The sequence below is a fragment of the Rana temporaria genome, chromosome 2, assembly GCF_905171775.1.
Source record: "Rana temporaria chromosome 2, aRanTem1.1, whole genome shotgun sequence".
NCBI lineage: Eukaryota > Metazoa > Chordata > Amphibia > Anura > Ranidae > Rana > Rana temporaria.
In genome coordinates, this window is record NC_053490.1 from 96180250 (window position 1) to 96205881 (window position 25632).

Here is a 25632-nt window from a genome sequence, read left to right on the forward strand (position 1 = left end):
ATTTTGTAAACGCCATAAATGTTGCGCAAACCAACCGATAAATGCTTATTGCTATTTTTTTTACCAAAAATAAATAGAAAATTACGTATCGGCCTAAACTGAGTAAAAAAATATATTTTTTATATATTTCTGGGGGATATTTATTATAGCAAAAAGTAAAAAATATTGCATTTTTTTTCAAAATTGTCGCTCTATTTTTGTTTATAGCACAAAAAATAAAAACCGCAGAGGTGATCAAATACCACCAAAAGAAAGCTCTATTTGTTGTGAAAAAAAGGACACCAATTTTGTTTGAGAGCCACATCGCACGACAGCGCAATTGTCAGGTAAAGCGACGCAGTGCCGAATCGCAAAAAGGGGCAAGGTCCTTTAGCTGCATTTTGGTCCGGGTCTTAAGTGGTTAATGCATGCCAATATTCTGTTTGCTTTGCTTGCAGCAGATTGGCATTGCATGCCATTGCTGAGCCTGTCATCTACTAGGACCCCCAGGTCCTTTTCCATCCTAGATTCCACCAGAGGTTTTCCCCCTAGTAAGTAGATTGCATGCATATTTTTGCCACCCAAATGCATTATTTTACATTTTTTTACATTAAACCTCATGTAGTTGCCCACCCCATTATTTTTTTTTAAATCTCCATGCAACGTTTCCACATCCTGCAGGGAAGTTATTGCCCTGCTTAGCTTAGTATCGTCCGCAAATACAGAGGTTGAGCTATTTATCCCATACCCCTGGTCATTTATGAATAAATTAAATAGGATTGGTACCAGGGCAGAACCCTGGGGGACCTCACTTTCCACCCCAGACCATTCAGAGTACTCCCTATTTATCACCACCTTCTGAACTCGCACCTGTAGCCACTTTTTAATGCATGTACTCACTCTATGGTCCATGCCAACGTGAAACTGTATAAAATGCTTTTGAAACTCCAGATACATCACGTCTTTGGGCCTTATTTTTTATCTAGATGACAGCTCAACTCCTCTTAGAAGGTTAATAGATTGGTTTGGCAAGAATGATTCTTCATGAATCCATGCTGATTGCTGATAATGATACCATTATTACTAAAATCTTGTATATATAGTCCCTTATCATCCCCTCCAAGAGCTTGCATACACTTGATGTTAGGCTAACTGGTCTGTAATTCCCAGGAATGTATCTTGGCCCTTTTTTAAATATTGGCGCTACATTTGCTTTTCTTCAATCAGCTGGTACCATTCCAGTCAGTAGACTGTTCATAAAAATTAGGAACAATGGTCTGGCAATAACTTGACTGAGTTCTTTAAAGACCCTTGGGTGTAAGCCATCTGGTCCTGGTGACTTATTAATGTTATGTTTTTCAAGTCTATTTCTAATTCTGTCCTCTGTTAGCCATGAGGGGTGCATCCTGTGACGTGTCATGAGGATAAACACTGCAGTTTTAATTACTGAAGCCCCCATTTCCCTTGTGAAGACTGAGGAGAAGAATACATTCAATACCGTTGCCATCTCCCCATCGTTTGTAACCAGATGTCCTTCCTTATTCTTAATGGGTCCAATATGGTCTGTCCTCCCTTTTTTACAGTTTGCATACTTAACCACTTCAGATCCGTAGGACGTCCTGGGACGTCCTGGACTTTGAGTGGTGATATCTGAATGATGCCTGCAGCTGCAGGCATCATTCAGATATCTCTGTCTTCAGCCGGCGATTCTGTGCACCAGAAGAACGATCAAAGCGGCGGTTCCGCCGCTCGATCGTTCTTCTAGGCAGCGGGAGGGGACGTCCCCCCCCTCCCGCCGCCATCCGGTGCTTCTCCGGGCTCTCCCGTGCCATCGGGGGCCCGGAGAGCGAATCGGCCGGCGCGCGTTGCTGAACCATAGAGATGACTGGTGACCAGACGGTCACAGTCATCTCTATGACCGTCGGAGGGCCGGGCGCGACATTATGACGTCACGCCCGGTACCCGGAAGTAAACAAAGCCGCAATCGCGGCTGTCGTCATGTAATCGGTGAAATGTTTTTCACCGATTTCATGCTTGTAAGCCTGTAGGAGAGATGTGGGGTCTTATTGACCCCACATCTCTCCATAAAGAGGACCTGTCACAGTGATTCCTATTACAAGGGATGTGTACATTCCTTGTAATAGGAATAAAAGTGATCAAAAAAAAAAATGTCAAAAAAAGTGTAAAAATAAAAAAATGAAGTAAAAAAATAAAATAAAATAATAAAAAAAAAAATGAAAACGCCCCTGTCCCGGTCGCTCGCGTGCAGAAGCGAACGCGCATGCAAGTCCCGCCCACATATGTAAACACCGTTCAAACCCCACATGTGAGGTATCATCGCGTGCGTTAGAGCGTGTGCGCAACAATTCTATCACTAGAGCTACTCTGTAACTCAAAAATAGTAACCTGTAAAAAAAATTAAAGCGTCGCCTATGGAGATTTTTAAGTACCGAAGTTTGGCGCCATTCCATGAGTGTGCGCAATTTTAAAGCGTGACATGTTAGGTATCTATTTACTCAGCGTAACATCGTCTTTCACATTATACAAAAACATTGGGCTAACTTTACTGTTTTGTTATTTTTTAATTCATGAAACTGTTTTTTTCCCTAAAAAAAGGCGTTTGAAAAATTATTGCGCAAATACCGTGCGAGAAAAAAAGTTGCAATGACCGCCATTTTATTCCCTAGGGTGTCTGCTAAAAAAAAATATATAATGTTTGGGGGTTCTGATTAATTTTCTAGCAAAACAATTGTGATTTTTACATAAAGGAGAACAGTGCCAAAATAGGCCCGGTAACGAAGTGGTTAAAGAATTTCTTGTGAATTTTTTTTGCTCTCCTCCACTATGTGTCTTTCGTGTTCTATCTTAGCCACCCTAATTTCACCCTTACATTTCTTGTTGCATGCTTTAAAAAGTCTGAATGCTGATGATGATCCCTCAACCATGTATTTTTTGAAGGCCTTCTCTTTTGCTTTTGTATGCATTTTTACATTGGAACTAAGCCATCCAGGACTTTTGTTTGCGCTTTAAAAAATTGTACCCAATGGGATGCACTGGCTAATGCCCTTATTTAATATGCTCTTAAAGCAAACCCATCTCTCCTCCGTGTTCTTTGTTTCTAAGATTTTTTTCCCAATTTTTGCCTTCTAGTAAGGTTCGTAGTTTAGAGAAGTTGGCTCTTTTTAAATTTGTATTCCAGTCAGTCAGAAGAATACATTCAATACCTTCACTATCTCTCCATCCTCAGTAACCAGATTCCCTTCATCAATCTTTATGAGATCAATATGATCTGACCTCCCTTTCTTACTATTTATGTACTTAAAGTATTTATTGGGATTTTTTCTACTCTCCTCCACTATGTGCCTTTCATGTTCTATCTAAGCCATCCTGATTGCACTCTTACATTTCTTGTTGCATTATTTGTAAAGTTGGAATGCTGATTGTAACGGTCACCACCGTTTACGACCTTCCATCCCAGTCTCGACAGCTTATTGACACTCCAATCAACAGGACCCGATCCATAAGAATTCCCCCCCAGACACGAGACACACAGCTCTGTGCTTCTGGTTTCAAATGTAATGATATTTTAATGGTTTCTTCTCAGCTTTATATACAGTACAAGGCATTAAAGCAACAATGAGATCTCCACCCCCCTAATTACACACTAAGGCTAATTACTTAACATTCCTTAATCCACAGCATAACAAAACACCTTCACCCACTCCATCTCCGCATACAACTTGATACCTATTCACACCTCTTGAGCATCACTAGGCTCTAGACAGTGTTATCACACATAAACAGTATTTAGTATGCATAATTAGAGTTCTGGGAGCAGACCTGGGATTAACACCTGTCCGTTACAACACCTTTACACAAGGACAATGGAATGTCTTCCAAGCCCTGATTCAATTAGCATGTCACTAGAAATGAGTCATAGAATATTCTTTGCAGGCATTTAAGGAATATACTGTAAATCACTATCCACGCCAAAACAATCCAACATCTTGCAGTATCTCAAAATCCTGCAATACGAACTATCCGTGATGTCAAATCTCATGTAATACATGAATTATGATTCACTTGCCACTCCATGCCCAAAGGGCACAGAGTGGACTCAGACCCAAGAGTTATCAGTGACGCTGACACAGGAGTATCCTCCATCCTCACAAAGTCTTTGGGTGTCACGGGTCATTCCGTTACATCGATGATGATCCCTCAGCTTTGTATTTTTTGAAGGCTTTCTCCTTTGCTTTTATATGCATTTTTACATTGGAGTTAAGCCACTCTGGACTTTTATTAGCGCTTTTACTTTTTTTTCCCCATTGGGATGCACTGGCTAATGCCCTTATTTAATATGCTCTTAAAGCATACCCATTTTTCCTACATGTTCTTTGTTCCTAAGATTTTATGCCAATTATTATCTTCGAGCAAGGATCGTAGTTTAGGGAAGTTGGCTCCTTTGAAATTCATGCGGTTGTATTCCCCTTATGTCTCCTATTTGTGTGATTTATACTAAAACGAATTGACCTGTGATTGCTGTTTCCAAAATTGCCCCGTATTTCCACATCCATGATCAGGTCTGTATTGTTGGTAATCAGTAGGTCTAGTAACGTTTTAGTTTGTGCATTTACCAACTGACCCATGAAATTGTCCTTCAAGACATTTAGGAACTGGCGAGCCTTAGATGAATGTGTAGTTCCTTCCACTCAGTCTATGTCTGGATAATAAAAATCCCCCATTATCATGACACTTCCCATTCTTGCCGCTAATCCAAATTGTTATAGGAGGTCTGCCTCTGCCTCCTGTCTCTGGTTAGGGGGCCTATAGCATACTCCCAGTATCACTTTACCCTTAGTTTTATCCCTTTGTAGCTCTACCCATAAGGATTCCACCTCCTTCATTGTTCCCTTAGTGATGTCATCTTTTACATTCACTTGTATATCATTTTTGATATACAGGCATACCCCTCCCCCTTTTTTTTACCCTCTCTAACCAGGGGCGTAACTAGAAATCACAGGGCCCCATAGCAAAATGTTGTATGGGGCCCCCCCCTCCAAAAAAAAATGAACTAATGCCATTGAACAACAGCTCAGGTCAGGTAATGAACACTCACCCCAGTGCAGCGGGCTCCTCCGGTCATCCTCATCCCCCTCCTCTGCATCGGTGCAGTCAGTGGAAGATTTCAGACTTGCCCGATCGCTCCTCCGCTGCCCTGATCTGAACTCTCCTGAGTCCCGCTTCAGCGCCGAGCGGGGATCTCAGTGTTGTGATGTGGCGGCGGCTGCGGGATTGGAAACTCCCGCCTTCTGGAGCCGGCGCCACGTATGATGGACATCATATGTTCTGCAGGCTCCAGAAGGCGGGACCTGTGACTCGGCAGATCAGATCGCTTCCTGCTCGCCGGCGTTCGTGGCTAAATAGTGTATGGTGCCTTTTTGAGACTCTGGGCTTTTCGGGGGCACATTCGGGGTTCCAGCCCCCCTAGCCCGGGCCTAACGACGCCTCTGCTCGGGACACGGCCGGGCTCGCGGGGCTGGGAGCCGGCTTACATTCTTCATCCTCACCAGTGTTGCCAACCCCCTGAAGTGAAATTTACTGGCAAGGATGCCAAAATTTACGAACGACACCAATTTTTTACTGCCACTGCAAAAAACTACCTAAAATTACTGTTTTCAGTGCTAAACAGTGCAAGTAAAAATTTTGAACTATAAACATGTAGCTAGTACTATTAGCAATGTGTTTAAGTTAAACAAAAGTCAAAAAACATATTTCTCCATTTACATGAAGGTCAGGTCACTATAACCCTACCAGCACTGGGTTCCCCCCTTACATCAGAGCCTGCAGGATTCCCCCTTACAGTAAAAGGGAACTCTTATGTAAAGGGGAACGCTGCAGATCATGATCTAAGGGGGAACTCTGATGTGGGGGGAGGGGCTCTGGTGACCAGAGACCACCTTATATCAGAGTCCACTGCATTCCCTTTACATCAGAGTTCCCACTTACATCAGGGTCTGCAGGAACATTCTTCTGCTGACCACCAATGCAAGGAACATTATTCGCACAGATCACCAATGTAAGGAGCATTCTTTCTGGTGACCACCAATGCAAGGAACATGCTTTCTGGTGACCACCTATGTAAGGAACATTATTCGCACAGACCACCAATGCAAGGAACAATTTTTTCTGGTGACCACCAATGCAAGGAACATTCTTTCTGGTGACCACCTATGTAAGGAACATTATTCGCACAGACCACCAATGCAAGGAACAATTTTTTCTGGTGACCACCAATGCAAGGAACATTCTTTCTGCTGACCACCAACGTAAGGAACATTATTCGCACAGACCACCAATGTAAGGAGCATTCTTTCTGCTGACCACCTATGTAAGGAACATTATTCTCACAGATCACCAATGTAAGGAGCATTCTTTCTGCTGACCACCAATGTAAGGAACATTATTCGCACAGACCACCAATGTAAGGAGCATTCTTTCTGCTGACCACCTATGTAAGGAACATTATTCTCACAGATCACCAATGTAAGGAGCATTCTTTCTGCTGACCACCTATGTAAGGAACATTATTCGCACAGATCACCAATGCAAGGAACATTCTTTCTGCTGACCACCAACGTAAGGAACATTATTCGCACAGACCACCAATGTAAGGAGCATTCTTTCTGCTGACCACCTATGTAAGGAACATTATTCTCACAGATCACCAATGTAAGGAGCATTCTTTCTGCTGACCACCTATGTAAGGAACATTATTCGCACAGATCACCAATGCAAGGAACATTCTTTCTGCTGACCACCAACGTAAGGAACATTATTCGCACAGACCACCAATGTAAGGAGCATTCTTTCTGCTGACCACCAATGCAAGGAACATTATTCGCACAGATCACCAATGCAAGGAACATTCTTTCTGGTGACCACCAATGCAAGGAACATTCTTTCTGGTGACCACCAATGCAAGGAACATTCTTTCTGGTGACCACCAATGCAAGGAACATTCTTTATGCTGACCACCAACGTAAGGAACATTATTCGTACAGACCACCAATGCAAGGAACATTCTTTCTGCTGACCACCTATGTAAGGAACATTATTCGCACAGATCGCCAATGCAAGGAACATTTTTTTCTGGTGACCACCAATGTAAGAAACATTCTTTCTGGGGACCACCAATGTAGGGAACATTCTTTCTGGGGACCACCAAAGTAAGGGACATTCTTTCTGGTGACCACCAATGTAGGGAACATTCTTTCTGGGGACCACCAAAGTAAGGGACATTCTTTCTGGGGACCGCCAATGTAGGGAACATTCTTTCTGCTGACCACTAATGTAAGGGACATTCTTTCCACTGATGGTTCTTTTTGTCAAAGTGTACAGATATATCAGTGTTGTATACAAGGAATAGCTCTCAATATACAGATATCAGTGTCAGGGAAAACACTCAGTGTATAGATGTCAGTTATACATAGGGAATAGCACTTAGTGCTATTCCTTATGTGTTACACTGACATCTATACACTGAGTGTTTTCCCTGACACTGATATCTGTATATTGAGAGCTATTCCCTGTATACAACACTGATATATCTGTACACTTGGACACTCAGTGTACAGATATCCGTGTGTCAGGGAATAGCTCCTGGTAGATGGGCACTGGGGAGGAAGGAACACTTAGCCTGGCTGATGATCACAGACATGCTGTGATTACACACTGACCTGCTGCCGCACACAACAAGGCAGGTCAGGTGACTGTCTCCGACATGATGACTCCACTGTGCCTTCCCTCTCCAGCCTCCAGCTCTCTCACTGGCTTTCCCCCGCGGCATGGATGTATACTGTGGCTCCGCCCCTCTGCTGAATTCACTAGGAGGATAGGTGGCCAGAGCGCCTGTCATTGTATTAATCCTCATGGCTCCATGATCGCTCTGTAATCCTGGCCAGCACCTAGTCCTCTCATACAGCTTCATCATCTGCAGTCAGGGTTGACATTACTCACTACCTCTGCGGTGCAAAAACTTTCCTAATTTTGCATAATAAACTGTGGGCACATCCAGGGGCAGACTGAGCAGCTCATGGGGCCCCCCTGACTCTGGGGTCCTCGGTTTCTGCCCGACTGATCAGTCCGCCCCTGTACCGGACTGTTCGTAAAAAAAAAAACAAAAAAAAACGGACGGTTAGCAACACAGATCCTCACCGGGCCCCACTCGGCTGCGGGCCCCATAGCGCCCGCGTGGGTCGCTATGGCGGTAGTTCCGCCACTGTCTCTAACCCTGCAATATAGGGAATATCCTTAAATTGTTGTCAGACAATCATGAGAGCTGTCGAGCCAAGTTTCTGTAATTCCTACTAAATCTAAATCCTCCTCGTACAACAGTAGCTCTAGTTCTCCCATCTTGTCTGCTAGACTCCTGGCATTGGTGAATGTGCCTGTTATGCCCCTCACTACACGTGACTGAGGTATATTAGGGCACACTGATAACTCTTCTCATACCAATGCATTCCAGTAGGCGCAGAATCCTTTTGAACTTTTATTAGTACAAGATAGAGTAAAACTGAAACAGATACAAACAAGTACAATTAGTAAATAATCACACAATTAGAGCATCCCTAACTACCTAGCTAGAGACACAAAGATAAATGTACCAGAGATGGATCGGTATGGCTGACGTGGGATAGAACTCAGCAGACATGTGCTTGCTTCCAAGGAGAAAATGGAAAGAAAGGCCTGGAGATGCTGCAAAGCCTCATGGGATAGAACTATGGAGGCTTGCATGGACCAAACTAATAAACTATTCTAACTGACTGTATTAAGATAGAACAGGTGCAGTTAAACAGAATGTCTATTAGATGGCAGCATTGATTTAATTCAAACAAACTAAAGTCAATGAAGACTATGAGCCTTATTTAATGAAGGCATAACACTCCACGCCTGGTTTCCCACGGATACCACATATCATGGCACTCCGGAGGAGAGTAACAAAACAAGTTCGGAAACAGGTCTGAGGAAAAGTTTAGGCTGGCCTTGCCTAATGACTTTGAGTTCAACTTTCCTGACGTGTCCATCTTCACTGGGAAACACTTGGGTTATCAGACCCAAAGGCCACTCATTTCTCCTTGATTGAGAGTCTTTCATGAGAACAATGGCACCAGGCTCTAAGTTGGGCTTTCTGACTTGCCATTTGTTCCTGGTCTGTAGATTAGACAAGTATTGTTTCTTCCACTTGTTCCAAAAGGTGTCGGCTAACACTTGTACTCTTTTCCATTGACATCTGTATAAGTCCTTTGGGTCCAGATTGACAGAAGGAGCTGTGATCACCTCGACTTTCTGAGTGAGCAAAGTGGAAGGTGTAAGCAAGAAAGGATCTTCAGGATCATTGGGTATAGATGTCAAGGGTCTGGCATTCATTATAGCCGATACTTTAGCCATGAAGGTTGTCAGAGTCTCATGTGTGAGTTTTGAAGTTCCCACAAGTAACAGTCCCTCATTGTCTATAAAGGGGTTGAGTTTCCTTAGAGGACAGTTCTTTGGAATGCTCTTGCAATTTCGAAGACATTCTAGTGCATAAGTCTCTTGTTGGATACAGTGAATGATCACATTTTTTGCTTCTGTGAGCTCATCTACTGTATATGGCTTGTGACAATAATGCCAACCTTTGCAACAACTTGGTCTTGTAGGGGTGCCCTTAAAGGATCTGGCTATGTGAACCAAGCAAGCTGTAGCTCTTTGTAAGGATTTCCAAGTGGAGAACTTATCGAAGCGCTTGGATCCCAACAGTTGGTTAGAAATTATTGTATGTAGTGTGGAAACCTGAGGAAGGATGTCTGAGTCAGATTCAGGTTCGAACAGTTCATATGTCTCCTTTTGTGGAGTGGTAGGCACTGACTTGTACAGGAAGGGTGGTCCTCTGAGCCATGTAGTGTCTTTGAGACGGGATGCTGCCACAGACCTTGTGGCATGATCTGCTGGGTTGTGATCAGTTGAGACGTAACGCCACTGGGTGGGCTGTGTAGACTTCCTGATCCTTAGGACTCTATTGTGTACATAGACATAGAATCTCCTACTTTCGTTGTAAATGTAGCCCAACACTACCTTGCTGTCTGTGTAAAACTCTGTGTCCTCGAGTTCTATATCCATCTCAGATGTAATAAGTTCTGCTAGTTCTACTGCTAGTACAGCAGAACACAGTTCCAATCTTGGAATGGTGGTTTCAGGACATGGTGCTAGCTTGGCCTTGCCCATAACGAACCCAATATGAATTTGGCCCTCGATGTCTACTGACTTGAGGTAGGTTACTGCTCCTATTGCCTTGACTGAAGCATCGCAGAATACACATAACTTTCTAGACTGAACCCTTGCAGGAGGAAAGTGGGTGTATGGTCTATGTATGTGTAGGTTGGATAAAGTCTTTAAAGAGTCTCTCCATGTTACCCATAATGTCTCTTTCTCGGGAGGTAGTGGAGAATCCCAATCACATGTGTCTGCAGTAAGCTCTCTAAGCAGAATCTTACCTTGGACGGTCACCGGTGCTGCAAACCCGAGTGGATCATAAAGGCTGTTGACACCTCGCCGAGTGAAGGCTTTTGGCTCTTGGTCAACCTGAAAGGTAAGGGTGTCAGTCTTGAGGTCCCAGTTGAGTCCTAGGCTGCGTTGCATAGGAAGAGAGTCTGGAGCTAAGTCCAGATCTTTGAAGTCACTGGCATAATCCTGAGAAGGGAAGGCCTCCATGACGACCTTGCTGTTTGATGCTATCTTATGCAGTCTAAGATTGTAAGAGGCAAGTGTGCTTTGAGTCCTCTTGAGTAGGCTTATTGCAGCTTCGGGGGCAGAAAGTGATTTCAGACCATCATCTACATAAAAGTCTCTTTCAATAAATTGTGTAACGTCTTTCTCACCCTCTTGGGCAGATAGCTTAAGTCCATAGATGGCAACAGCAGGGGATGGACTGTTACCAAAAACGTGCACTTTCATGCGGTATTCTGTAATGTCTTTAGTAGGGTCATTGTCTTTGAACCATAGGAATCTCAAGAAGTTCCTGTGTTCTTCCTTGACTTGGAAGCTGTGAAACATTTGATGTATGTCTGCAACTATGGCAACTGCTTCCTTGCGGAACCTGATGAGAACACCAAGAAGTGTGTTGTTGAGATCTGGTCCTTTTAGGAGGACATCATTTAGTGAGACCCCTTGGTGCTGAGAGCTGGAGTCAAACACTACCCGGATTTTACCTGGCTTCTTGGGGTGGTAGACACCGAAGATTGGTAGGTACCAGCACTCTTCATTGTCTTTTAAAGGTGGGGCTATCTTAGCATGGTCATCCTCAAACATCTTACTCATGAATGAGAAGAAGTGTCCTTTCATTTCTGGCTTCCTTTGAAGATTGCGTTTAAGGGAAGAAAAGCGCTTTAAAGCTTGTTCTCTGTTGTTAGCAAGACAGGGTCTCTGTGCTTTGAAAGGCAGGGGTGCTACCCAGCTGTTTTCATAGTTTTTGTGGAATCCCTGTCTCATTATTTCTAAGAAGATATGATCTTCAATAGATGGGGCAAGTTTGTGATCTTCTTTAGTCCCTTGGAAAACTGAGCATCCTAAATGATCTCTGTCTTCATCACAAAGAAGATTAACGGTGTAAGGGTTGGAATGAATCACACTGGCAGGCTTCTCTCTTACGAGGAATCTGTTGGTGCAAGGCTGAAATAAGGATGGACGCCCACCCTCTAGTGTCTTTGTAAAGAGAGAGTTCATGCTGGTTGGTTTGTGAACACTCCCTAGGCATACATTGCCTATGATTACCCATCCGAGATCTAACTTCTGGGCATAGGGGGAGTTGTGGGGACAATTGATTTGTTTTCTCACCTTTTGAACTCTGATGATGTCCCTCCCAAGGAGAAGTGCTATCTCAGCCTGGGGATCCAGTTCAGGGATGAGGTGTGCTATGCCCTTCAGATGTCTGTGATGAAGTGCCACCTCTGGTGTAGGGATCTCCTCTCTTTCAGTTGGGAACTGATTGCACTTGATTAGAGTTGGCAGAGGCAGGGTTGTCTGACCATCAAAGGATTCGATTTGGTAACCAATGGCTCTTCTCCCAGTTTCTTCACTTACCCCTGTACAAGTCTTAAGTAAGTATGGGGAGTTTGCTTCCTTGATTTTGAAAGTGTCAAAGAAGGTTGAGCTGGCGAGTGATCTGTTGCTTTGATCGTCCAGGATCACGTATAGCTTCACTGCTTTTTCTCTGTGGCCTGTGGGGTAAACTGTAACAAGACAAATCTTAGAGCAGGATTTGTTAGACGAACCTTCTCCACATACTTGGGTGCACTGGGGTGTAACTACAGGAGGTACTGTGTCTTGTTGCTCCCCGCCGTGCTCTTCCACCTGGAGTGAGGGGGTAAGAGTCCATGGCGCTGGCCCTGGATGTAGAGCTGTGTTGTGCTCTGTGCTGTTACACTCAGAGCAGTTGATGCTCACCTTACAGTCTTTACCGATGTGAGAAGTTGATGCGCAGCACCTGTAACAAATTCTGTTTTCTTTGAGGAAGGTTCTGCGATCTTGGAGAGTCTTTTCTCTAAAACCTCTGCACTTTGACAATGAATGAGGCTTCTTGTGAAGAGGGCACTCTCTGCTTGGATTCTCAGCTGAATATACACTTGTTTTCCGTACTGCAACAGGTGTGACTTTAAAGTTGCGGGTTAGAGCAGGCTTACTTGACCTAGGGAGAGCAGAGTCAGATGATGAGATGTCAAAACTAGGATCATTCTTAACCTTTGCTTGATGGCGAATAAAGTCCACAAAATAATAGAATGGTGGGAAGGGAACGTTGTGCCTTTGCTTGTAGTTGGAGCCTTGTGTAATCCAGGCTTCTTGAAGGCTGTAAGGTAGCTTCTGCACTATAGGGTTAACACCACGGGCTGTGTCCAGAAAGGCAAGGCCTGGCAAGTCTCCTTCTGATTTGGCTATTCTTGATTCTTTGATTCTTCCTCAAGCACGTTGCTGAGCCGCTCACTGGTGGGCTTTGCAAGTTCTTCTAAGATGTCTGCCTCGGCTGCAGCAGCTGCTGCTTCCTTCTCTGCAGCTAGCTTCTCTAATGCAGTTTCCATGCGTAACTTTTCTAATTTGAGTTGCGTCTCAGCGAATGCAGCCTTTACTTTGGCCTCCTTTGCTGCAAAGTCAGCTTTCACTTTAGCAGATTCTGCTTTTGCGCGGGCAATGGCGATTGTTTCGCTTTTCACTGACCTCCTTGTGCTCGTGGAGTAAACTTCTGACCTTGTCACGAAGTGCTCTGACTTTGTCTGTGACATGGTGTCTCGCTGTATATGGAAACTGATAACACTGCTGTCTCTTTGGCGTTCTGTATGGTAGCAATCCTTAGAAGCCTTGATTTTATGGCGTTCTGTATGCTAGCCGCGTTTAGAAGCCTCGGTTTTACTGGAAGCTCTGTATGCTAGCCATGTTTAGAAGCCTCCGTTTTACTGTTATGCCCCTCACTACACGTGACTGAGGTGTATTAGGGCACACTGCTAACTCTTCTGATACCAATGCATTCCAGTAGGCGCAGAATCCTTTTGAACTTTTATTAGTAAAAGATAGAGTAAAACTGAAACAGATACAAACAAGTACAATTAGTAAATAATCACACAATTAGAGCATCCCTAACTACCTAGCTAGAGACACAAAGATAGGTAGATACGGTACGGCTGACGTGGGATAGAACTCAGCAGACATGTGCTTGCTTCCAAGGAGAAAATGGAAAGAAAGGCCTGGAGATGCTGCAAAGCCTCATGGGATAGAACTACGGAGGCTTGCATGGACCAAACTAATAAACTATTCTAACTGACTGTATTAAGATAGAACAGGTGCAGTTAAACAGAATGTCCATTAGATGGCAGCATTGATTTAATTCAAACAAACTAAAGTCAATGACGACTATAAGCCTTATTTAATGAAGGCATAACAGTGCCACATAGTTTAGACCGGTCACATACTATCTCCTTATTGGGTGCTCTGGGGTTGCAAATAGAACTTGTTACTATACTTACCTTGGGTTTAGGGGCTTTAGTCAACCTACCACTAATGCCCCAAATACTACCATCTGGAATATGTTCCGTGCTGATTATCTCTACCTCTGGACCCTCCCCTGCCACCTAATTTAAAATCCCCTCTAACTTTTTGGCCATCTTCACTCCCAGCAGATCTGCACCTTCCCCATTTAGGTGCAGTCCGTCCCTTCTATACAGCTGGTAACGACTGAGAAGTCACCCCAGTTCTCCAGGAACCCGAACTCCTCCTTTCTACACCAGCTCCTCAGTCACTTGTTTACTTCCCTAATCTCCCTCTGCCTTTTCTTGTGTGGCTTGAGGTACCGGTAGTATTTCTGAGAATACTACTTTGGATGTCCTTTTCCTCAATTTAGCTCTTAACTCCCTAAAATATTTTTTTTAGGACACTCCATCTTCCTCTTAAATTGTGATTGGTGCCAACGTGCACCATGACAGCCGTGTGTTCCCCAGCCCCTCTCAGTAATCTGTCCACCAGAACCGTGATGTTCACTCTCTACATTCACAATGAAATACATATACATAGGGGAGCTGTTTTACTTGCCAACGAAATCTGACTATTTGCTGCTGATGTTTAGTAATAATTACAGTTCTCTTCCCCATCCTATGACTGGACAGTGAAATGAAAAGCAGGGCACCAAAGCCAGTCATCTCTCTGCTTTGGCCTCCTTTCATTGTTTTAGTTTGTTGTTAGCATATGCACACTGCAGTACATCTTATTGGCTCCTGGCAATGCTTTTTTCTCTCCTAATCTGAGTTCTGCTGTAGTGAGGCTACAAGAAGCTGATACCAGGTCAAATGTAGGCGCTTACAATTTTTACATTATGGAAAAATATAATAATAATGATGTACAGTCATTCTAGTGTGTTATCAAGTAGCTGAAATAACCTTAACTTGTTAAAGAATAAAGTAAACTTTAGGTTTGTCTCCCTAATCATCTGTGTCCTGTAGTAACATGGGGGCACGCTGGAAGAAGCACTGAGGGGGTCTTTAGGGGCATGTACAGAAGGAGCGATAAGTATTTGCTTTATTTTTTTTTGCAGGGTGAGATTATTTCTCAATAATAATAATAATAATAATAATAATAATAATAATAATAATAATAATAATGCTTACACTTATATAGCGCCAATTACACCGTTGCCGATGTGTCTAAGCGCTGATAATGGTTGTCATTATTACCCAACTCAATGGTACTCATTTTACCGACCTCAGAAGGATGAAAGGCTGAGTGGACCCCGCCAGGATTGAACCTGCAACCCTTGGGACACAGGCAATCACAGACTGCTGCAAAGGAGCATTAGCCCCCTGCGCTATCTTACCAGCTTCTTAAAGACTCTTTAAGAATGTAGGTATACTATTTTTATTGACTGCTTGCTGTGGAAATTATAGTTGCTTGAGTGTCATGGTGTTCCATTGGCTTTGATACTTTCTGAGATACTCATCTGAAACAAGTATTTATTTCAGAAATTCTAAATTTACTCTGACTTCTAATCTGCAAGCTTGTTCCAGTTTAGTGACCTAAAGTATCTAAGCCAGATAGCGCTAGGCAACTAGTACATTTTGAAGAAGAACAGCAATGGCAGTCCCTGTATTTATCTCAGCATGGGCTTCCTGTAAAATGAAGCCTGCATGGACGAAGAATTTCCCCAGTGTTATTCAATGATGTTACAAAACGTTTTGCATATTGCCCTTAGCAGCTAGAAAAATGACAACTGGACTGCCTGCTATTTGAGGCAATTCCACATTTCCATTTCTCTTATTTTACAGAATATCCCCCTTGTGGTCTATTCTGTAATTGTAAACCCATTTTTTTAAGTGAACTTGCCCTTGAGTAAGTGCATCCAATTTTGCTTACAATGCAGAAATGTCAGGTCATGTGCAAATGACATTTTTCGTTTTCTTACTAAATCCCAGTTCTTAGCTCTAAAATATCCCTTATGTTTTTCTTGGCTCACGGAAATGAAAAGCATGCTGTGCTTAATCACATTATGCAGAATTACGTCATACGTCAAACTACATAATGGGGATTTGAAATATTATTATCAAGTTCCATCCTTGTGGATGGGACCCATTAGGAGCAAGAGTGGAGTGAAATAAGGATCAATACAATGTGCCAGAAAGAAAATGGGACCTGGAAGTGTTTCCTAAATCATAGATTCTGCCTCCTTGTATTTTGATATTTGTATTACGCATTTTTTTTTTATGTCAATATGGCTATACTTTTTTGCATGATTGACATCTTAGTAAAAACTACTAATATTCAATGTATTATAGATATACTACACACATACACATCATATATAAAGTTATTTATTTGATGAGATACTACAGGGGTATCATGCAACGTGTAGTAACCTATAACAATCAAACAGATTTTTTTTTCATTTATCTCATTTGGGAAATTTGCCTTCCTTTTCTGTCCCAGGGAAAGCAGAAAATAAAGAAAATTTCTACATAATAAGATTGATGTACTGTTTTTTTCTTTTTTTCCCATCGCTTTCTACCACAGGGACAGTAGTCACTAAGAAAAACAGAAATGGTAACTCTCATTTAGAAATTAAAACACAACAGGGGTTTTATACATTTTTCACTCAAACCAAAATTTAAAAAAAGGGTGAGTTTTGGTTATACTTTACAGCTGAACTCTTTGCAGATATAATAGGCATAAAATAATGCATGTCTATAATCATCAATACATCCCTAAATTAAATGTATTTATCTTAACCGTGCAGTACAAACCACAGACAAAGTATTCATAGACCCTGGGTTATAGGCTATACTTTCGAATGATCGGACACTAGCATGTTTTTGAGCACACACCCATGGGCACTTCCCCCATAACCTTATGCCACTCTGTGAATTCTCAGTTTTGTGCTAGTGTCCTAAGATGATGGATCTCTTCTCCTTTGAGGATTTATCTATTTTTCTTTAACCACTTAATTACTGGGCACTTAAACCCCCTTTGTGCCCAGACCAATTTTCAGCTTTCAGCGCTGACGCATTTTGAATGACAATTGCGCGGTCATACAACACTGTACCCAAATTATATTTTTATCATTTTTTCCCCACAAATAGAGCTTTCTTTTGGTAGTATTTGATCATCTCTGCGATTTTTATTTTTTGCACTATAAACAGAAATAGACAGAAAATTTTGAAAAAAAAACACAATATTTTTTACTTTTTGTTATAATAATATCCCAATTTTAAAAAAAAAAATATTTTTCCCTCAGTTTAAGCTGATACGTATTCTTCTACATATTTTTGTTAAAAAAAATCGCAATAAGCGTTTATTGATTGGTTTGCGCAAAAGTTATAGGGCCTACAAAATAGGGGATAGATTTATGATTTATTTTTAATTTTTTACTAATAATGGCGGAGATCTGCGATTTTTTTTTGTCAGGCCTGCCATATTGCGGCGGACATATCGGACACTTTTGACACAATTTTGGGACCATTCACATTTATACAGCGAGCAGTGCTATAAAAATGCACTAATTACTGTATAAATGTGACTGGCAGGGAAGGGGTTAACACTAGGGGGTGAGGAAGGGGTTAAATGTATTCCCTGGGTGTGTTCTAACTGTGTGGGGGGAGTGGACTGACTGGGGGAGGTGACCGATGCTGTGTCCCTATGTACAAGGGACACAGATTGGTCTCCTCTCTCCCTGACAGCACGTAGAGCTCTGTGTTTACACACAGAGCTCCACGTCCCTGCTGTCACCTGCTGTCACCGCCGATCGCGTGTACCCGGCGAACATCGCAGCTGCCAGGTACACGCATCGGCTTACTAGCGATGCGACGGCACAGTGTTTACCCGCTGCGCGCCCCCCAGCGGCACGCGCGGGTAATGTAAAAAATAGGACATCCAAAGACGTCCTCCCGGCACTTCAGGTTCGCGCTGCAGACGTCTTTTGACGATAGCGCGGATCTGTAGTGGTTAATGATTTCTCTTTTCTTCTTCAAGGATTTCTCCTTACTTAACTTACTTGCTTAACCACTTTTTTCAATTTATTTTATTATTTTGTCTTTAAATTCTACAGTCAACTCTACATTACCTTCTAATGCCACAAACATCCAGAGCAGCGCAACCTTGGAAGCTGTACCTAGGCCCAATGCTGTGGGGATGGACTGTAATGTTGCTTTGGACAATTGTTCCTGCATGGGCACTCACCTTGGCATTTAGTACAATGCGTGTATCCAGCTACCGGGTGCTATACAGGTTCAGGGCCACGGTCCATCACTATGGAACCCAGTCTATGAGGATCGCTTCAGGGATATGCCCACGAGGGTTGAAGCTTGGACTTTATATAAAGTCTAATGACAGGTAAGACAGGGTCACCCTGTCCCAGGAAGTAGTTGTGGCAGTACCTCCACAGGTTCAAAGGACTCTAGTCAAAGCTGTTTACAGTACTAAAGCCCAATTAAGTTATTCGTCATATTCTGGACTTCTAATCCCTCAACAAATACCTTTAAATTACAATATTTTGCATGGAATCAGCAAGGCCAGTAATTGCCTCTTTGGAATAAAGGGAAAACACGGCATCGGTAGACATTCAAGATGCCTATCTGCATATTCCCATTTATTCACCTGCTCAGAGCGTTCTGTGCTTCCCAGTCTCAGTCAATTTACCCTTTGGCCTACACTCTGCTCCCAGTGTAGTCACAAAGGTCCTAGAACCACTTCCTGTCCTCCCCAGAATTCAGAGCATCTAGGTCACAGGTTATCAAGACAACCTTCTTCTGAAGAACTTGTCTCCCTTACAGCTGTCAGGTCTTGAATGTTGTTCATGGAGACAAAATTTTTGAAATAGGATCATTTGCCTGCTTTTATTTGCACAGATGTGTTATAAATACAATGTAAATTACTATTATTTTGTGGGTAAGCTACTAATATTTCTGTCTATGTAATTTCTAATTTGTGCTGAACTGTATTTTATTTCTTTACATTGTTATGTATTTTATAGATTGGGTCTCCTGAAGAAGCGGTACACCCGCAAAACTAGTAGAGACTTCGTCCAATCTTTGATTTGTATGATTGTTGCATTGTCTTATTTGTAATAAATCTGTTTATTTTTAAACTTCTACTGTTTTTATCAGTACCGAGTTGGGAGGGAATGTTTCCAAGTCTAGCTTCAGCAACTATTCTTCTGCCCTTACCCTTCCCCTTTTCTACAATTACTCGGATGATGGTACGTTATTAATATGATTAATCCCTTTTACTTGAGGCCATACTCCCATTTTGTTTGTGTGTTAAGACAATGTTGTTAGATGAAAATTTTTGTTGTGTCATGTTGAAAAATTTGCTGAGTGGGTCCTCCAGATCTAACTTTTTCCAAAAGCCTGCAGTCTTATTCTGCCCCTGGACATGTGGCAGGTTTTGGTGAATACAGGGCAATGCACAGGAGTGTACTACAATACAAGTGCATTTGGGGAGGTGCCTTGTGGTGCCTTCCACAGTAAGTAGCACCATGGCACACCGGCACACGTAATGTGTATTACCACAGCACACTCTGCCCTAACTGCAGGGATACCTGTCCACAGGGTCCTTCTAGTTGCAAGAAGGTAGTATTCAGTGAGGAGATGGGTGTCTTTACAGTTTGGATTAATTCTGCTTAGAATAAAAGATCTGTGGTAGAGAGAAAAGTATGTAGATACTCTAACTTGCAGTATCTAGATGTAATTAGACCTCACCTGATCCAGGTTTCTATCACTTGCAGTATCTTTTACAGAAGACTCAGAAGAGACAGACAAGTATTATCACTTGCAGCCAGTCCTCTTGCGCCCCTTTTTTACCAGACTAAAGCAGTTACAGTATAACTTAAAGACCAATGAACGGTTATGTTTGTAGTCCCAGAGTTTAATATAATTGTGAGTAAGCCTGTGGGTGGACAAAACTTTCTCAGGTCAAAAAGCGTTCAAGGTGTGGGACCAGCTGAGCACAGCAGGGGGCAGACTTTTGACTCATGAGTTTTGAGACATCCAGCTGTGCCTAGATAGTTGTGTGTTATTCAGGGTTAAAATAAGTTCATGGTGGATATAAGGAAGGAATTCATATATATAGTAACCCACAGTGTTATTTCTACATATTTATTAGATATTAAAACATACTTAGCATAGTCTTCTATCCTATCATGTCCCCAGTACTGAAGTAGTTGAATCCATACTGAATGTGACAATAAATAGAGTTCTAAAGAAATTATTTGCTTGCTGACATATTATAAAGTATAATCCCCTGTGGATTTATAATGAAGTGATAATACAAGAATATCTTCTGTCCTAAAGTAAACTTTTCACAAATCTGAGAAATTCAAATAGAACATTTAATAAAAAATATATAATCAGAGGTCACCTTAAGTTGAAACTGCAGGGTAAAACCATCAGTAAATGAATATATAGGCAGCTGAATTATATAAAAATCTCTGCTTTTACTGTAACCATTTATCTAAATTACATGCAGCTATTTCAGGCCCCTTGTTGCTCATCAGTGCAAGTCCTAGAAATCTTTACTTCAGTGTGCAGAGATTGAAAAGTGACATACAGGACTACCATTAAAGCAAAACGCTCTGCAAGCTGATGAAAAAGACACATGTGGCTGCTTCCAGAGTAGGAAGTGGATGGATGGCTTCCTAAGAGCAATATGGAAGAGTATTTGTACTGGGAGTGACTACAGAGAATAACTTGGATCCACTGCTATTTTGTTGCCACTCTGATTCTGCCATGTCAATGGACATCACTTTTTTAACCAGGTACCGGTATGTACTAACAATCATAACATGCATGACAGAAAGGTTGGTTGATAGGTAAAGATAATACTTTTGTTTGTAATGACACAAAAAAAAATGGGTTTACTGACACTTTAAGCTTTGACATACAGTGGAACCTCGGTTTAGACGTAATGCGGTTAACGAGCGTTTTGATTTACGAGCAACTTTTTTTTTTTAATTCTGACTCGGTTTGGGAATGTTGTCTCACAAGACGAGCAACCTAATAGGGCCTGAAGTAGCGCATTTGGCCTGAGGTGCGGGGGGGCCAGAGCCGAGCAGAGCCGAACAGCAACGATCGCAGCCGTTCGGCAATGCTCGGAAAGACATCGAAATACACAGAAATACTCAGTTTCCGAGCCTTTCCGACATTTGCCAAGGTCAGCCGACATGTCTTTGGGCCTTTCCGGCCTTTTCCAAGGCTCTCCGGCGCATGCGGTACTGCATCCCATTGAAGTCAATGCGGAACAAATTATTTTAGTTTCCATTGACTTCAATGGGGAAACTCGCTTTGATAAGCAAGTTCTTTGGATTCCTGGAACGGATTATGCTCGTAATCGGAGGCTTAACTGTACTAGTGAAGCTTATCAAGGGAAATCAATATACCTCCAATAAAGTAAGTATTCTGTCTTTTTAAAGATACATTGTTGACCTACTAAAGGCAAATCCAGTTACTCCAGAGCTTGGTAAATAAGGGGAGTCTCTGCTAATTTCCATCATCCAATCACGTAGAAGCAAAAATGCATTTTTTTTTATTTATTTTCTTGCATGTGATTGGGTATTCTTTGCAAAGTGAAGCTTAACCCCATTTACTAAGCTTTGGAGCAGCTGCACTTGCAGAGTGCAACTGCATTTGCAAAGTCCATGGTCCATTTGCCTTTAGTAAATCGACCCCTCTGTCAACAGTTATTTTTTTCCATTTCAACCCCTTTTTTAAGACAGAAGATACTCCTTTTAGAGTGCTGTAAATTCAACAGGAATATGACTTTTCTGAGAGTATGAATCCTACCATATGCTGGTCTCCCACTCCTGGCCCAGACGCTACTCAACTCCCAGGCACATTTATGGATCCTAGCACAGGGAGCCCACTCATTTTACAGGAGCCTGCTTATCTTATATTTTCTTACTGTATCTTATCTTCAGTGCTCCACCTGAGACTGTTTGCTTTCAGCCAGAGATGAGTTTGATAATGCAGCCAGATTGGAGGCAATATTACAGCCCAAAGATAACAGAATGATGAGCAGACTCATATTAAAAGACAAGCACTATTGTAGGAAGTGTCAGACAGGTATGATAAGGGACATTTGAGTGGCTTTAAGGATTACCATACACTTCTAGATTTCTGTTGTTCAGCCTTGTTCAGCCTACCCTTTTCACACTAAGCAGTGTAGATGGAGGAATTTGAATAACTATTGTATTCTGGCAGCCGGCAGAATACACTGACATTTTCTGCAGCTAACTGTTCAGCCAATAATTTTTTACCCATCTCTCTTAATTTTCAGTTTGAGTGATGTCAGTCTGAATGATGCTGACTGGGTCACCAATGGTTTGAATTCTGTCTGGTTCATCAGGAACCAGCAAAAAATTTATTGGAGTATGGCCAGCTTAAGACGGAGCTAAAGGCTCAGATACTTACCTTAGTTCCAATGGTCCAACACCCACGAGGTCCCTCCTTCTTTTGGGCACCAGTCTTTGGCTGTTTTGATAGACTGGCGGGGGATGACGTCATTCTGACAAATTCCACAAAAGATTGTGAACAGGCAGGTAAATGTAGTTTACTGCAGAAGAGACAGTGATCAGTGTATGGGCATTATTTTCTAAATAGGTACCTTTTTCTTTGATTTCCCTTCTAAATGTTTTTTTTCTTTGTCTGAATTTCTCACTTCCGGTTCCTCCTTAGTAAGGCACAGCGTCTCCCAGCAGGGATGTAGTCCCAAGGGAGGGGGGGGGGGGGCGCTCGCTGACTAATCCCCAGCCAGAGCGGCTCGGGTGATGGGGCAATCTTACTGAGGAGAAACGGGAAGTGAGAAATTCAGACAAAAAAAAAACATTTAGAAGGAAAAGCAAAGGAAAAGGTAAGTGAACCAACAATGCACTAGCTTACAGGAACCTATTTGGAAAATGAAAAACAACCTTTACAACCCCTTTAAAGCTGCATGGGTTGAAGCCTCAAAAGCTACTTATAGTAGCTGTTCTTTTCATTTTAAATTATAATGAAGGAAGTGAAGCCAGGAGAACTCTTCATCACGGTGTCATCTAAAGTAAAAGCAACAGTGAATTCTTCCCCTGGCCCAGGGTGCTTTGCCTTTCTTATCATTGATATGTTCCTTCCAGTATATGTGGAACTCGTCATCTTTCCTCTGCTTCCAGAAATACCATGAGGTGGAGGAAAATGCTCATCTAAGACAGCTATCTTCTGCCTCAGCTAGAGAGTGCTGTTAACAGGGCATTTTGAGTTTATCTGTGTGGAATTATTTTATGTCAAAAACTCCCTCTCCAGTAGCTCCTCACTAGAACCTGTTATTTATTCAAGGGCAGCACAGCTTGCTGATAAAATATTGTACTGCAACACAACTGTCATGGACCTTGGAGTACTGGAGTGGTTACTGAGCTATACTGAGACATTTCCATTATGTGATAACCCTGTTTTAAAGCCTTTTGATTATCAGGTGTGGGTATCTTCTGTCGGAGACAGTCCGTCTGGCTAGAATTGTGGATTGAAGGTTAATTGAATCTATTATGTGTGTTTGAAGATGTACCATATTTTCCGGCGTATAAGATGACTTTTTGGATGCAAAAAAATGCATCCAAAGTCGGGGGTCGTCTTATATGCCGGGTACGGTCTCCGTGTAGCTGCGATCGTTCATAATTTCAAAGCCGCACCGTCTTCTCAGCTTGTCCTGTGATTGGCAGAACACAAAACTTCCCAGCAGCGCCTCTGTTCTGTGTTCCGCCTATCACGGATGCCTTCTCATCCTCGAATAAGATGAGAAGGCATCCGTGATTGGCGGAACACAGAACAGAGGCGCTACTGGGAAAATTTGTTATCCGCCAATCACAGGACACGCTGAGAAGACGGCGCGGCTTTGAAATCATGGACGCTCGTAGCAGACGAAGACTGTCACCGGCCTGCAAAACGTGAGTGATGGCACAGTGGGGGGGAAAGGGGGGGCAAGTGATGGCACTGTGGGGGCAAGTAATGTGATGGCACTGTGGGGGCAAGTAATGTGATGGCACTGTGGGGGCAAGTAATGTGATGGCACTGTGGGGGCATGTAATGTGATGGCACTGTGGGGGCATGTAATGTGATGGCACTGTGGGGGCAAGTAATGGCACAGTGGGGGCATGTAATGGCACAGTGGGGCATGTAATGGCACAGTGGGGCATGTAATGGCATAGTGAGGCTTGAAAAAAGCCTGTTTCTGTCAGCGGTTGTTTCTGTCAGTGGTTGTTCTGGCTACCCCTTAGCTTCCAGATAGACTAGTAGGAAGGGGGTAGTCTTATACGGCAAGTATATCCCAAAACCAAAATTTTTCCTGGAAAATTAGGGGGTCGTCTTATACGCCGAGTCGTCTTATACGCCGGAAAATACGGTATGTGTTTACGCTAAGGGACTTTGTATTGTTCTAAAGGTCAGAAATCTCCTGTCAGGAGTATTGAATTAGCATTCTATTGTCTAAAGGAATGTAACCTCTCAGGCCTCGTACACACGACAGAGTTTCTCGGCAGAATTCACCGAGAAACTCGGTCAAACCCGGATTCTGCCGAGAAACTCTGTCGTCTGTACACTTTTGGCCCGATGGAGCCGCCGAGGAACTCGTCGAGAAAATAGAGAACATGTTCTCTATTTTCTCGTTGTTCTATGGGAGAAGGCGGCCCGCCGAGCTCCTCGGCGGCTTCATCCCTGAACTCGACGAGGAACTCGACGTGTTTGGCACGTCGAGTTCCTCGGCCGTGTGTACGGGGCCTTAGAGGTAGCAATTAAGTTCTGTTAAATAGACCGGGTTATTGTGTACATTGATTACCCCCTGGGGCTTCTGTCTCAATACACATAATAGTCTTTCTATCCAAGCTATTGGACCAATCCCTGTTGACTATTTCAAGTCCTCATTTGCATGATTAAGGAGGACCTGAGTGAGGACTGCATATACTTTACAATTGACCAATAGGAAAGCGGTTGTTGGGAGTGGGATGCTCCAAATTCTGTATAAAAGTGTGCTGTGTACTTGAAATTAAAGAGTCCTGTTTGAACTTACATACAGCCTGCCTGGTGTGTGTTCTTAATGGGTCCAAATGGCACATAGCTGTAATTCGGATTCCGGAACCTTGGATGACTGGACCATCAGACGTTGCAATCTGCAAGCTGACTCAATAGTAGCAGAGGAGTGTCGGGAGAGCAGGACCTGGGCGAGCAAGGGTCTCGTCACATTGGTTGGCAGCGGTGGGATTTGCTCTCCAGTTACTGGGACAACTCCAAACCACCACCATGAATGACCAGCTATGCAGCCTGCAGGAGAACCATGCTAAAAGACTTGCTTGAGAACCCTGGAGGGACCGGTGGGACAAAGAACAAGGCCACCCTCATCAGTGAGCTAGCCAAGATTGATCAGAGGGATGGTGATGCAGGACCCCGGTCAGTTGAAGACTTGTTCCAGCAACGAGTTCGACAACGGTTGGCATTATATGGTGCTAACCCATCAGAGACCGTCATACAGAATACCATTAGAGACATCCAGCTGCAGGAACAGAGAGAACGAGAGCGGCAACAGAGAGAACGAGAGCGGCAACAGAGAGAACGAGAGCGGCAACATGAGCTGAGAATTGCA